Source organism: Mustela nigripes, chromosome 4, assembly GCF_022355385.1.
Source record: "Mustela nigripes isolate SB6536 chromosome 4, MUSNIG.SB6536, whole genome shotgun sequence".
Lineage (NCBI taxonomy): Eukaryota > Metazoa > Chordata > Mammalia > Carnivora > Mustelidae > Mustela > Mustela nigripes.
The window spans coordinates 29,814,346-29,827,269 of record NC_081560.1 but is presented as its reverse complement, the minus strand read 5'-3'; the positions used below and the strand labels follow the sequence as shown (position 1 = coordinate 29,827,269).

General features: G+C 37.6%; 1 protein-coding gene across 1 annotated transcript in view; it reads left to right on the top strand.

The window, feature by feature from the left end:
* KCND2 (potassium voltage-gated channel subfamily D member 2) overlaps nucleotides 1-12,924 on the top strand; it is a 487,249-nt gene that overhangs the window by 175,117 nt on the left and 299,208 nt on the right. The gene's annotated exons all lie outside the window — the stretch shown is intronic.

Genomic DNA, 12,924 nt, shown 5'->3' with positions numbered 1-12,924 from the left:
ACATGGGACATTAAAGCAAAGCAAATTTATCATACTCAGTTTTATATTTTATATTATTTATATAAACCCAGTTTTTATAAATCGATTCTACAACTAAAACTCTATAAAAAATATTCTGTAAAAACTGCCTTGGTTGATTGTGTGACAAACTTCTTTTTTTTTTTTTTAAAGATTTTATTTATTTATTTGACAGAGAGAGATCACGAGTTGGCAGAGAGAGAGAGAGGAGGAGGAAGCGGGCTCCCTGCCAAGCAGAAAGCCCGATGTGGGACTCGATCCCAGGACTCTGAGATCATGACCTGAGCCAAAGGCAGAGGCTTAACCCACTGAGCCATCCAGGCGCCCCTGTGTGACAAACTTCTTAACCATACTTGCCTTCATATTGCTTAAGATCTAACAGGGGCCACTTACAATGGAACAGTCAATTACAAGATGCAATAAGAAATGCTGTGACAGAAGAGGCACAGATGCTATGGAAGCAGAATTGGGCAATGATAAAGTGTTACCAACGGTGAAACCATAGCATGGAAGGAGCAGGAGTAGGAAATGAATATCAGGAAAAAAGAATGTTCCACACAGGGAAGATAGCATATGCATTGATTAGGAGTCTAGAGAGGAAAGGATATCATATTTAAGAAGGTGAAGATTGGAAAATCTGTATTTCAATGAATCAGTATTTTCCAAGTGACCTGTGGGTGATTTTTCAAGATTATGCCTGGAGAGCAAATCCATTCAAAGTGAAAGCTAGACCAGTGGATTTTAACGTTACAGAGTTCTTAAATTTGACTGATCTGTATAGTCATTCCCTAGGGCTGTCATAACAAAAATGCCGTGGGCTGGGTGGATCAAACAACAGAAACTTATCTTCTCACTGTTCTGAAGGCTGGAAGTTCAAGATCAATGTGCTGACAGATAGGACTTCTCCTGAGTCCTCTTGCCTTGGTTTAAAGTTAGCAGCCCTCTCCCTGTCTTTAGTCAGTCTTTTCTCTGTGTGCATATGTGACCCTGGTATCCTCTCCTTCTTATAGAGATACCAGTCAGATCAGATTAGGTCTATACCTTATGACATCATTTAATCTTAATTGCCTTTTTTGTTTGTTTAAGATTTATTTATTTGAGAGAGAGAGAGCGCACAGTAGGAATGGGCAGAGGGAGAGGAAGAGAGAAACTAGGCAGACTCCACACTGAGTGCTGACTGCCAAGCACAACATAGAGTTCTATCTCAGGACCCTGAGACCATGACCTGAGCCAAAACCAAAAGTGGGAAGCTTAACTGACTGTGCCACCCAGGCACCCTTAATTGCCTCTTTATAGCCCTATTTCCAAGTGTAGTAACATTGGAGATTAGGGTTTCCACATATGAATTTTACAGTACACAATTCTGTCCATAAAAATGTATTTTTAGATTCTACATGGAATCTACCATGTAGATTCTTCTACCACTTACCAAGTTTTAGTGTAATATCAGAGAAGACTATAATTACATAATAAGACTATTGAAATATCAATCTCTTTCCCAGCTATTTCCTTAACATACTTCAACCAAAACAGTGTATCATAAGAGGTGGATGGCAGATATGATTATGCAACTATCTTTTATTAGCCACACATTTGCAAAAAAAATACAATGTACAAAAATGTACAACACTCTTCCACTCAATTTTTATTTTCAAATATATTGATCATAAAAACGTGTTTTTAATGGGCAATGACATTTTTATTGTTTTTAATGAATTAAAAAATTTGTCTTGATAGCTAAATTACTAAGTATCAGTCAATACACCGCACATAAATAAAAGCCCTTTGTCCCTCATTAATTTCCAAGTGTCCAGAAAGTTATTAAGACCAAAAAGTCTAATATCTAAAGCTTTAGAATATTAGCTCGGGTATTAGATATGTAGATTTAGAACTGGTGTTCATCCCGAAGATGATTCACTAAAGCCAAAGAAGAAGTAAGAAAAAAATCACTATCTGATTAAAAAAGGAAAAAAAATTAAAAAGCAAGCATAGGCTTACCTGTATTTAAAGGACAGATAGAGAAGGATGAGCTGGCCAAAAAGAATGACAAAAAAAGCCTACTATATTGTTCCATACTATGCTGAAATCTCGTTACAAAGAAATAAAACAAATGTGACCCATGCCTTCACTGGGCTTACAATGCAGTGGAAAAGAGGGGGGAAAACAACTTTTTCTGCAAGGCTTGGGAAGTAGTTTCAAGGATGGAGTGGTAAGTATCAGTGACTTCGAGAATTCAGTTCAGTAAGGACAGAAGTGTTCCCTGTAGCGTCAGGGAGGCTGCTTAAGGTGAGCTTTTCGAAAGGGGCCAGCGGACTGCAGTGGGGACGAATGAGTGTAAGACCCCAAAGCTTCTGCCTTTGCTGGATTCAGGGAATGGATCATCTTCCGGTCCTTATCTCAGATAGGAAAGGAGAGTTGTTCAGTGCCTCTGGGGGAAGGAAACTTCTGGGTTACTCTGCATATTATTATTTTTGTTGCACATAACCCTACGTTTCATATTTACTATAAATAACTAGGACTTGTACTTTGGCATTATCTGGCACTGCGTTTGAATTATGTCTGTTGATAGATATCAAAGATTGCTCACTTTAACCATCTCTCCCTCCCTTACTCTCTCTCTCTCTCTCTCTCTCTCTGTCACACACACACACACACACACACACACACACACACACACACGCATACACACACAGAGTCTTCTGTTCCCAACTGTTCCTAAGAGCTTAGATATATGCAGTGTTAGGAGGGTTATTACTTCATACAACAGCAAAAATCTCTGTTGCTCAGTTCTAATTCCTAAAATACATGGCCTCAGGATGAATCTACATTTAACTCCGATAGATGTATGCTCACTCATCTGAGATATGTCTTCTGAATCAACTGAAACATTAATATTTTCACTCTGACAAACCTTCAAATACCTGAAGACAGTCAATGCTTGTTCCTTTAGTATTTTGAACCCCAATGTAAATATCAGCAGTTTTTCTGAGCAGTTCTCAGATGAGAAGATTTTCAATACTTCACCCATCCTGATGGCTCCTCTCAAGGCATATCCTGGTATATTAATGCCTCTATAAAGACTGCCCAGAATTGTTCATGTATTTTTGGTTGTGTTTGCTGTTATATATGTACACTGGTACTATTGACATAGGCACTACATTTTTCTTGATAACCCAAGAAAACTTCCTCTCAATGCATGTATCGTATCAGTGGATTTATTTGGCTAGCATGGCATGAATGATCCTCGGTTTGGGGGAGGCATGTCATAAAATGGAGTACTATCCGTACCTCTTATATGTGTGTGTGTGTGTGTGTGTGTGTGTGTGTGTACATACATATGTGCATGTTATTCACACAGCACTTATAGAAAGTGACATGAAAATATCTTTTAAGAGAAATGAAAATAGTCATAACTTTTTACCAAGTAACATCATTCCTAGTAATATAGAAAGATAATTTTTAATAAAAGAAGACCCCTCTGCAGTTGCCTTAGCTCAAACGTCATTGTCTCTCCATTAGAGAATTATTTCTCTCATCTGCAGTCCCTTCTTTGTCAGTCTGCCCACTACATTATCCTCAAACTTCTTCCAAGTCCAGATTTGATCCCTTCACTGTGCTCCTGCAAAAGCCTTTGTGGTTCTCCATGAGTTGCAAAGCCAAGCCCCGTAATCTGAGTTCCGCGGCCTTTTCCCAGCCTCCACTTATGCCTCCTACCCCTCCTGAGCCGTTCCTCCGGGCTTCAATCACATTGAATGGGTGGGTTTCACATCTTTAGCTGGGACTTTTCAGAGATAACAGAAAGGAGTTTGGGGGAGGAAGGAGGAAGAGAATCATCTGAAAATTTCTTCAAACTCTAACGTCCTTCTCACCCTTCTCAGAGATGTTCACATTCCCCTACCTTGTTGAGTGTGCATTGACGGGTTGTTGCTAATACCCAGAGGATGTCATGACCCCTCATTAGAGTGAAATAGGCAAAGATAGAGCAGTACTGCTTTCCCCACCAGTGTGCTGTATAAACCCAAAGCTTCCATCAGAATCCCACACAGATACTACCTCTTCTCTGAAGCCCTCCCTGACTCCCATGATCAGGGATTCCAAATACTTTATATTGGTTTGAACTATATCAAATGGGCTATTATTTGGTCTTTTGGGTGCTAAAAGAACTCCATATGGTTGGATATACCTGTAGATCTATAAGCACACATGTCACTGCATTTAATCCTTTGTTAACACATCTATCTCCTACTTAGATTGTATGTCTGAAGTATAAAAACCATGTTGTATCCCTGACAACCAGCACTATTGCCTCATTTGTAGTAAGTGCTCCATAAATGAGTGCTGAATGAGATGATGATTAGTAAAAACAATCTAATTCTAACCAATGGAAAAATGATGGCCTTTTACAATCATCAAAATAAGTTCAGTATTAAGAACATGAGCAAACATGAAGTCATATGGTATTAACAACAAGGTTAAAATGTAAGAGTATGGTTTATGCAAATAGACAAAATACATAAGGAAACTTGAATATAAGAAGTGTTAGAGTGAGTGATGAGATTATGATTATCTAATTTTAAAATTGTGTTTTTTAACTTAATATTTAAAAAAAATACATTTGTAAGCTTTTGTTAAATGTAGGTTAAGTGCGTGTCATACTATTTACTCACTGTTGAGGGCTTAGAATGTCTTAAATCTTTGCATCTCTACGTTCTATACAATGCCTGTGTGCCAGAGATGATCAGTAACCATCTATTAAATGAATGGAAAATTTAAGTGTCCAAATTATACATAAGGGAAGTAATAGCCAGAAAATATTTTGTTAAGGGAACTCAATGATTCAAAGCCTAATTTGCTTCATTGCATTACAAAGAACTGGTGAAACAAGTAAAAATGGGTCCAGTATGGTTGGTTCTTACTCTCTCATATTCCCCAGCTAGATCCTAGGGGTAGGCTGGTTGGGAGGCCACACCTGCAGGAAGAGTTGGACTAAACTACAGAAGGGATCTGCCAAAGGAAAGATGTCAAGTCTTTGCTAGTCTTTGACCTTTTATTATTTTTTTTCCCCTTTTGTGCTGTGGATGAAATTATCAAAAGAATAAAAGCAGGTATGTCCATGCCTGGAATTCCCATCTCCTTGAGTGCTGTTGGTATAGTTTCCATAGGTGCCTAGAGCAACTGAAGAATGGAGCTCCTGAGCCCTGATTGTGGACCTTCTCTCCTAAGCAGGGCCCCTTGGTACTTGGGGCTGAGCAGAGGCTATGGTTCTAAAAAACACCATTGCTTTCTGATTTCTGATTTCTTTCTCACATCTTCTTTTTCCCTCTATGCCTATTTCCTTCCCTGTGAACAATGCATGAATTCAAATGCAATGAAACACAGTGGCGGCTACATCGAAAGGAGAAATGGTTGAATCAAGAGCCTCTGTTCTGGCTGGAGTTTATTGCTTATTTGCCTTTGGACAGTGGCCTCTTGTGGGGATTACAACCGAGAGAGACCGTCAAAGCTCATGGGTCCCAATGTGACGCTTTGACCTAATTAGTTTATTTTCACTGCTGTGTGAAAAGATCCTAGAGAAAAAATAGACCTTTCCAGGTGTGAGCTATTACCCCAAAATAGCATTTCCCACCTGCACTCGTCTGTGATCATTGTCCATTAGTAGATGTCAGAGGACACATTGTCTTCTAGTCAAGATTCACAGGACTGGCAGACGATTTTTTTAAAGGAATGTGATATATTTTCAAGGTAAAAAACTATTCACATCTAATCTGTAGAAGCAAACATGAATAATTTACCTTGCAAATATTAAAATTTATATGTAGAGTCGAAAAAACTAAATTTTTAGACTAGCTAACCCTCCCATTCCTTCTAGTTTGCAGTATGTTTTAGAAATCTAGTGTCTCTTAAAATGTAAAGGTAACTGGATACAAAGTAAGGAAGTTATCTCACTGTTAAAGGATATAGTATAAAGCATAATGTAATGATGATTGGAATAAATGTAGGACCTTATTTAAAAATTAAGCCTCGTTCATACAACTTAGAACTAATCAAAACTCAGTCTGAATATTTGAAAATTAACTATACATAATAATAATTATTATACAATTTTAAAAGGGATCCAAACTACTAAATCGAACTACATTTTCTTCTGGCACATAAAACCTTTCAGGTATGTATGACCATCCTCATTGGAGCTCATCTTCTCTACTCTTTAACCTTTCCCATCCCACTGGCGTATGTCTGTTTGAGTATTGGACCAATGAGTGTGTTTTCTCAGCTCCCATAGGAGAGTTCCCTGCACCCTTAAGGTACTGTACACTGTATGAAGGAAAATAGAATTTAGTATCTGCAGTCTTGTGATACCCGGTCGAATCCGATGAAAATGTTAGGAAATTATTCTAAGAGTACAGTGGGAAGGCTGAAATGCTGACCAAAATCAATTAAAATAGGACGACAGACTTGAGACTTATAGTGCCTGAAACCAAAATAAAGAGACCCATGAACAGTAAGAGAAGGGAAGGGCATAAAACTTTAATATACTTTTAAGACTGATAAACTACTGTTATCATATATAAAAAGAATATATTATTTCCAGTAAAAATTGGCCTTCATCATTGACAAGCTTAAGGGGAATAAAAGGAAAAAAGAAGTAGAAAGGAGACACAGGAAAGAGTAGACAAATACTCTCTTAGTAGATTTGGATGTACCCCATGATTACAGATAAAGGGTGATCTGTCAATAAGCAGTTTACTTGAGAAACAGAGTAGAACGTTAACAAAATAATTAGGTATATTAGGCAAATACAAAAGTTAGAATGCAATATTTGGTTAATATGTCTGTAGACTCTTAGCAAAGAGAAATCTCCATGTTTAAATTCAGTTGTTCAAGTATGCAAGCAAGTTTTCTGCATTTTTCTCTAGCTGAATTTAATTTGTATTCTGGACCCCAGTTCCATCAAGTGGCAGAAACTCAATCTCAATCAGCCCTAACCGACTCTCCTCCAGGACTATGTCTACAAAAAGCCAGGTGGGGGGCCATCTGGCCCTCAGTGTCATCATCTCTCCCTGCCCGCACCCACAGAGACTTCCTCCTGTCTGTCTGGTCTGTGGTCTCTGGTCCCTGCAGGTGGCCACTGCAGCCTCGTCGTCCTCATTGCAAGGACACATTAGGCCTGCAGGCTCTCTGTGCGTTTCTCACTGGTGGAATCTTGCTTCTCCTGTACTGCTCTAGGCTACAGAGAACTCTGCGAGCTGCTCTCAGCCTACGTGCCTCGTCAGATCTAGCTTTTAGAGAGCCAAAATTCATCTGAAATTTTTGTGATTCTCTCCCAGCACCGGGGCTTATTCTTTCAGCATCAGTAAAGCAAGCACTCTTTCTCAATGATGTCACAAACATTTAAATCCTTCTTTCTTGCTTCTCATTTTCTTTCTCTTCTTACCTTTGAAATTTTACCCTGGCATGGGAGCTGAGATAGGAAGAACCATTTCTATTTACTCAGTCTTACTCTTCCAAATCTTTTGGATTTTGAAACTCAAAACCTAATACTAAGCCTTATTTCTAATGTTAGTAACTGCTTAATACAATAAGCATGGAACATTCTAATCATCTGAGTCAGGGGAAGAGGCATAAAAAATTTTAAAAATACCACAAACAGAAGTCACATTGGTAATATAATAATAAACTAACCTCCTGGAGATAATTTTCAAGTAATCAAATAAAATTAATTAAACCTATGCTATGTATTTACATATATGATACTAAACAATATAGTGATGTATTTATTTTACTTTTTCCCATATCAGATACTGAATAATACAGCAAATATATTTCTAGATTTGAAACTTTTTTTCCTAGTAGTAACCATTGGAAACAAACTGAAGCTATCACATTAGAATGCAGCTTGATAGAGCCAAATTCTGAATGGCTAAGCAAATGTGATCCAACTTTATCTGACAATAAATTTTTGAGTGCCTTTGGGAATGCGTGCCTCTTAAATAATGCTCCGTAAAAATCACTTCTCTGACTTGGATAACTAGAAATTGAAGAGTGGAGATTCTGGATTGTGCTACATCATGTAAGTCTAGAAGGTCTGGCTTTTGTTTTCCTCACAGAAGGTCAGGTACCTGCTTTGGAAACCAGGTGAGCGACTGCCAGGCTTGGCAAGTTATTCGGAGGGTGAGGAGCAGCACACCTCCAAACAAAGGTATCTATAGGCAACCTCATTTTCTCCAGGAAACAGTTTTGGTTATGTGGCAGCTTGTGATCAAGTGCTTAATTTAATATCCAGAATCTCACTTCATAGATAAAGCAGTAATTGAGAAAAATTCAATCCAGATGTTATCAGAAGTTGGCTACAGTGATAGAACAATTTCCAGATGCTTTCCTGGAACATCTTCCACTCATTGGTAAGATTATTCTTGTAGTCATTTGATAATAATGTATTTATTTTATTCAGCCTTAAATGGAATCATTTTATATAGGTCAATTTAAATAATGTTTTTCAAACATTAAGGCAATAATCAGAGAAAGAGATAGAGAGATGGATAGATATAGGTATTTAGGTATCCAGACCTTCAGAAAGCCATTTATAAACACTAAAGTCTGTTTGTTTTTATTGTGATTATTGTGGCTACTTCATGATCATAAGAGTAATAAAATCGTATAACATGCACAATGAGAATTCCTGCAGTCCAGTTAAATCTAAAATGATTCAAAATCATAAGGTCATACATTAAAAAATATTTCACAAGAATGTGAAATGGTCTGCCAAGACATCTCTGTCTGCTTTGATTCTTCTGGCACTAAATAAATCAGATTTTATTGTGTACATTCAGTCTGACTCATAGCTTGTTTTAAACAGCCTTTTTTTTTTCCCCTATAACATTCATGCATTCCTCAATTCACAGTATTTATCAATCTTCGTATTTGTGCCAGAACCTCTTTGTTCTAGAAACTTGAATCTCGTTCAGTATGGCTGGATCTTAGTTCAAGAATGTCAGTAGTGGAACATCATGACTGATGTTTCTTTGCTCCATTGATGAACTTTCAGGCTGAGAAAATCAAGCCTTCACTTTGTTAAGAGAGCAGATATTATATTTTGAAGGAGTTTTCACTTTGAATTGCATTTTAGGGAAAACTAGGGTACAGTGTGCTGCAAATATATGTTGTAGGCACCATGTTTAAGGAAATAATTGAAATAGATCCCCCCCCCCCCCCGATCTGGAGTCTACCAATTAGAATAGAGTTTACATTGGTTTTGAGTCAAAGGATCTTCTCTTTGCATTTTATTTGTTTTGAAATATTTAATCAAAACAGTAGTGTTAGAAGGAATAGTTGAGTTCTAAGCACAGAGGCATCTTGTCTCTATAAAAAGCATGAAGCCAAAACTCTAAGAAATACTTGGATTCCTGCTCTCCAGCATCAGTTACATCATTTTTTTCCTCACCGCTAAATACTAAGGATTGACCAAGTCCTTATTCTGTGTCTTTCAGAGTATCGGGCCCGTGAGGAGCCGTAAACTGAAACCACGGGGCCTTCTCTTTAGAACTGATTAAGTTTGGGGTTAATAAGTGCATCTTCGTTTCACACAACTTCTCCCCTGAAATGCTGCCATAAAAATTAACCTGCATCATTGGTTCATTAGGCATTTTCTATATTACAGGCTTTTAGGGGAAATAAAAAACTGGAAGTAAGGTTTGAACATACTTCGTTCCTAAGTAGGCTCTTTCACTTCTCAGACAGCTGCCTCCCCAAGGAGTGCGCGTGCGCGAATCACTGTGCTTGCGTTGACCTCTTGAATCTCTGCTCAAACCAGAAACTGGAAGGTCATAAATAACATTCACAATTCAAACTATTTTAAAATACAATCCAGTCTTTGAAGATGCACAGAGGATTTTATGGTGATGGCTTCATCATTATGAAACATTATTTTTCAATCTTGCATACATATACTGATATTAGACAGTAATGAATCACATTCGATGTATCATCAAATAAGCCCTAGCAGATTTCACTGAATTCAAGGATTCCTGGAGTTGTGTTTACTTTGAGTATAGAATTATATTAATCAAGACCCAATAAAGAAAAAGAAATTCTTAAGCTAGCTCTGTGATCTCAGTTAGCTCTCCTTAAAGAATTATTGAAAACAAATATTGTATTTTATATTCATATTCTAGGAAGGAAGAGTAACAAGAATAAAATATAATTTAATCTTTGACTTTTAGATGAGGTTGTTTACAAAATTAAAACAGATGGCTAATGTTTTCAGATGAGGGATGATGAAGAGTTTATAAGAATGTAAGATTTTATTTCATTTTATTCATGTAGATAGAAAACAAGGTTTTCTTCAGTTATTTTAAGTTTCTGAATTCTCTTTGCTATTCAGAAATTGTATGAGGGAATGAAGGGAGGTAATGAGATACTAAAAAATTGTTTTAAAAGGAGAGTAGTTGACCAAAAATGTGTGCTTAGAACTTCTATATCTAATTTATTTTCATTCATTTCCCTCTAAGAGGGACGCTTCCAGAACTCCTGTGTATAACAAGCTACCTACCTGAGCCTCTGACACACTGAATTATGCTTACGTGTGCCTCTTCCTACAGTGAGCTCCTATATATTTTCTGAATCCCAGGGTCTCTGATCTGAGTGAGCATTTGTGTATTTGTATATTTTTATCTTTCCAGGATTGTTCCTCTCTGGAGATATCTTCAGTTATCCTATCCTTGCAAAAAGAATGTCTTTAATATCAGGGCTTGTTTTTCAATGAGCAAGTAACCAAAAATGCTCAAAGTGAGAGAGTATCCTTTTCTGTGTTTTTAGCAGTCCTTTGGCTGAATAAGAAGCAGTCAGAACCCTCTTGCTATTGATTCCATTTCCAGTTATCCACACTGATAGCTACGTGAAAATAAAATAATACAAGAGGACCTTACATAACAGTACAGCCAACAATTTCATGGAAGACAAAGTAAATCAAACCAATTGCCTGGCTTTAGAAAGACGAAACTAGTTAATAAGGGAAAGGATAATTTGTGAATATTTTGAAATTGAGCAATGTTCTATAGAACCAGAGGGACCTGTGTTTTAGTCCCGAGTTTTTTCTTTGCAGTTTTGTGAAACTGTGGAAGTTATGTAACTTCTCTGTTAGAGAATTTGTTTCACCTGTATTAAGAAAACATGCCTCAAAGTTGTCAGGAGAATTAGTCTGAAATTTGCGAGAGGTATATGAGTACACGGCACACAGTAGGACTTTAATATGTATTTCCTTTATTTGTTGCAGCAGCAAGTTAGGCACCATCCATTCATTTTATTCTTCAGCAGAAAGGTCTTTGATTTGGAGCCTCATTTAGCAAAGTCAGAGATTATTTTTAATACTGGGGTTGAATGGCAAGGGTGGGCTTTTTTTACTTTTTCTTTATGTAAAGAATGAGTATAAACTTGATAGTATCTATAAAATTATAAGTGACTTGTAAAATAAATGAGTATCTAACAGGCAACCCAGAGAAAATGGGCCATAGAAAATTCTTTTATAAAACATGTAATTAACCTGTAGAAGATTTTTCTACACCTAGTTAGACAACAACTAATCACAGAGTGAGTTTAACAAATGGCTAGAAATGAAACTAAAATTAATTAAGGGAAATATCATTGTGCTCAGGGAGTAAGTTTATCAGAAAATAATGTATGTGATCCTGATTTATGGTTACCACACTCTCCCCTAGGCTGTAAATTTCTTTCTGGCACATTGGCTATTGTTCTGGGTTTGTGTAAACTGCCAGCAAGTTTATAGCCAGCGGATATCCAAGACAGGTTTCCCTAGTCTCCACTTCTTATCCTTCCTTTCCCTTTGGTTATCTGACACACAAGGAGGTCCATTCACGATCCAGAACAAGGCCCAGTTCTTGGTTAAAAAGTACCATAGACACCAGCGTATACTTCCTTCCTATTGTAACAAGAAGTGCTTCACCACCACAGTGTACATAAGAAGTTTAGAAGTTCCAGCATCAGGGGTATACTCCATGTAGCCAACAAAGAGAATCTTCCATGGACTGTGCTCTGTGGGTGCCCCCAAGAACTAAATGATGAAGGATGCATTATGGTCTGGGACCTCAAGCTTGCAGTCTGTGGGCCCAGTGTAGTGAACACATATGTTGCGTGTGTCCGGCATGGCAACTGTTAAGATGGAACATGAATACCTTTGGTTGGGCATGCTCTGCACTTCTGACTGCAGCCCCCTCTGCCACCTGTTATCGTACCTTTGTGGATTTGGGTTTGCAGCTCTTGATGTTGAACAGCCTCTCTTTCATTGAGAAGGAAAATAATAAGTAGAGACTTTACAGAATTCTGCAAAATACAAAATGCCATGCGGAAGTAAGTGGGAACCTAAAAGTCAGCAGAGCGAAAAGAGAAAATAGCAAATCCTTTTTGAAGCAACGTGTAATTAACCTATTGAACATTGTGATTTACATAGCTGGATAGCAATTAATTGCTGGGTGTGTTTAACATAACAGATATCAAATGATTTTCATAGACACCCATCTAGGAAGTTACACAACAACATTTTCGAGAACACAAAATGGCTTTGTGACTCATTCTGACAGCTTGCTCTCTGCATAGCCATCAGCGTCGTCTATGCAGAGCCGGCCAGTGTGGTTGGCCATGTGTGTCCATCATTTCCAACTCTTGCTTTAAAGCAAGCTCAGAAAAAAAACCCAATCAACCTATTTTAATTTTTACTTAAAGATCAAAGAAGAAATGTAAGATCTATGAGTGTTCTCGGGATCATTAATTGGCCACCTTCCTTTGGTTTGCTCTAGAGGAAAACGGATATGCAAGAGTGTGTATGTAGGCACGTGCATGTTTGTATAGGTGTGCGTGCACGTGCCATTCTACCACTCCCAAGTGTTTCTGGGC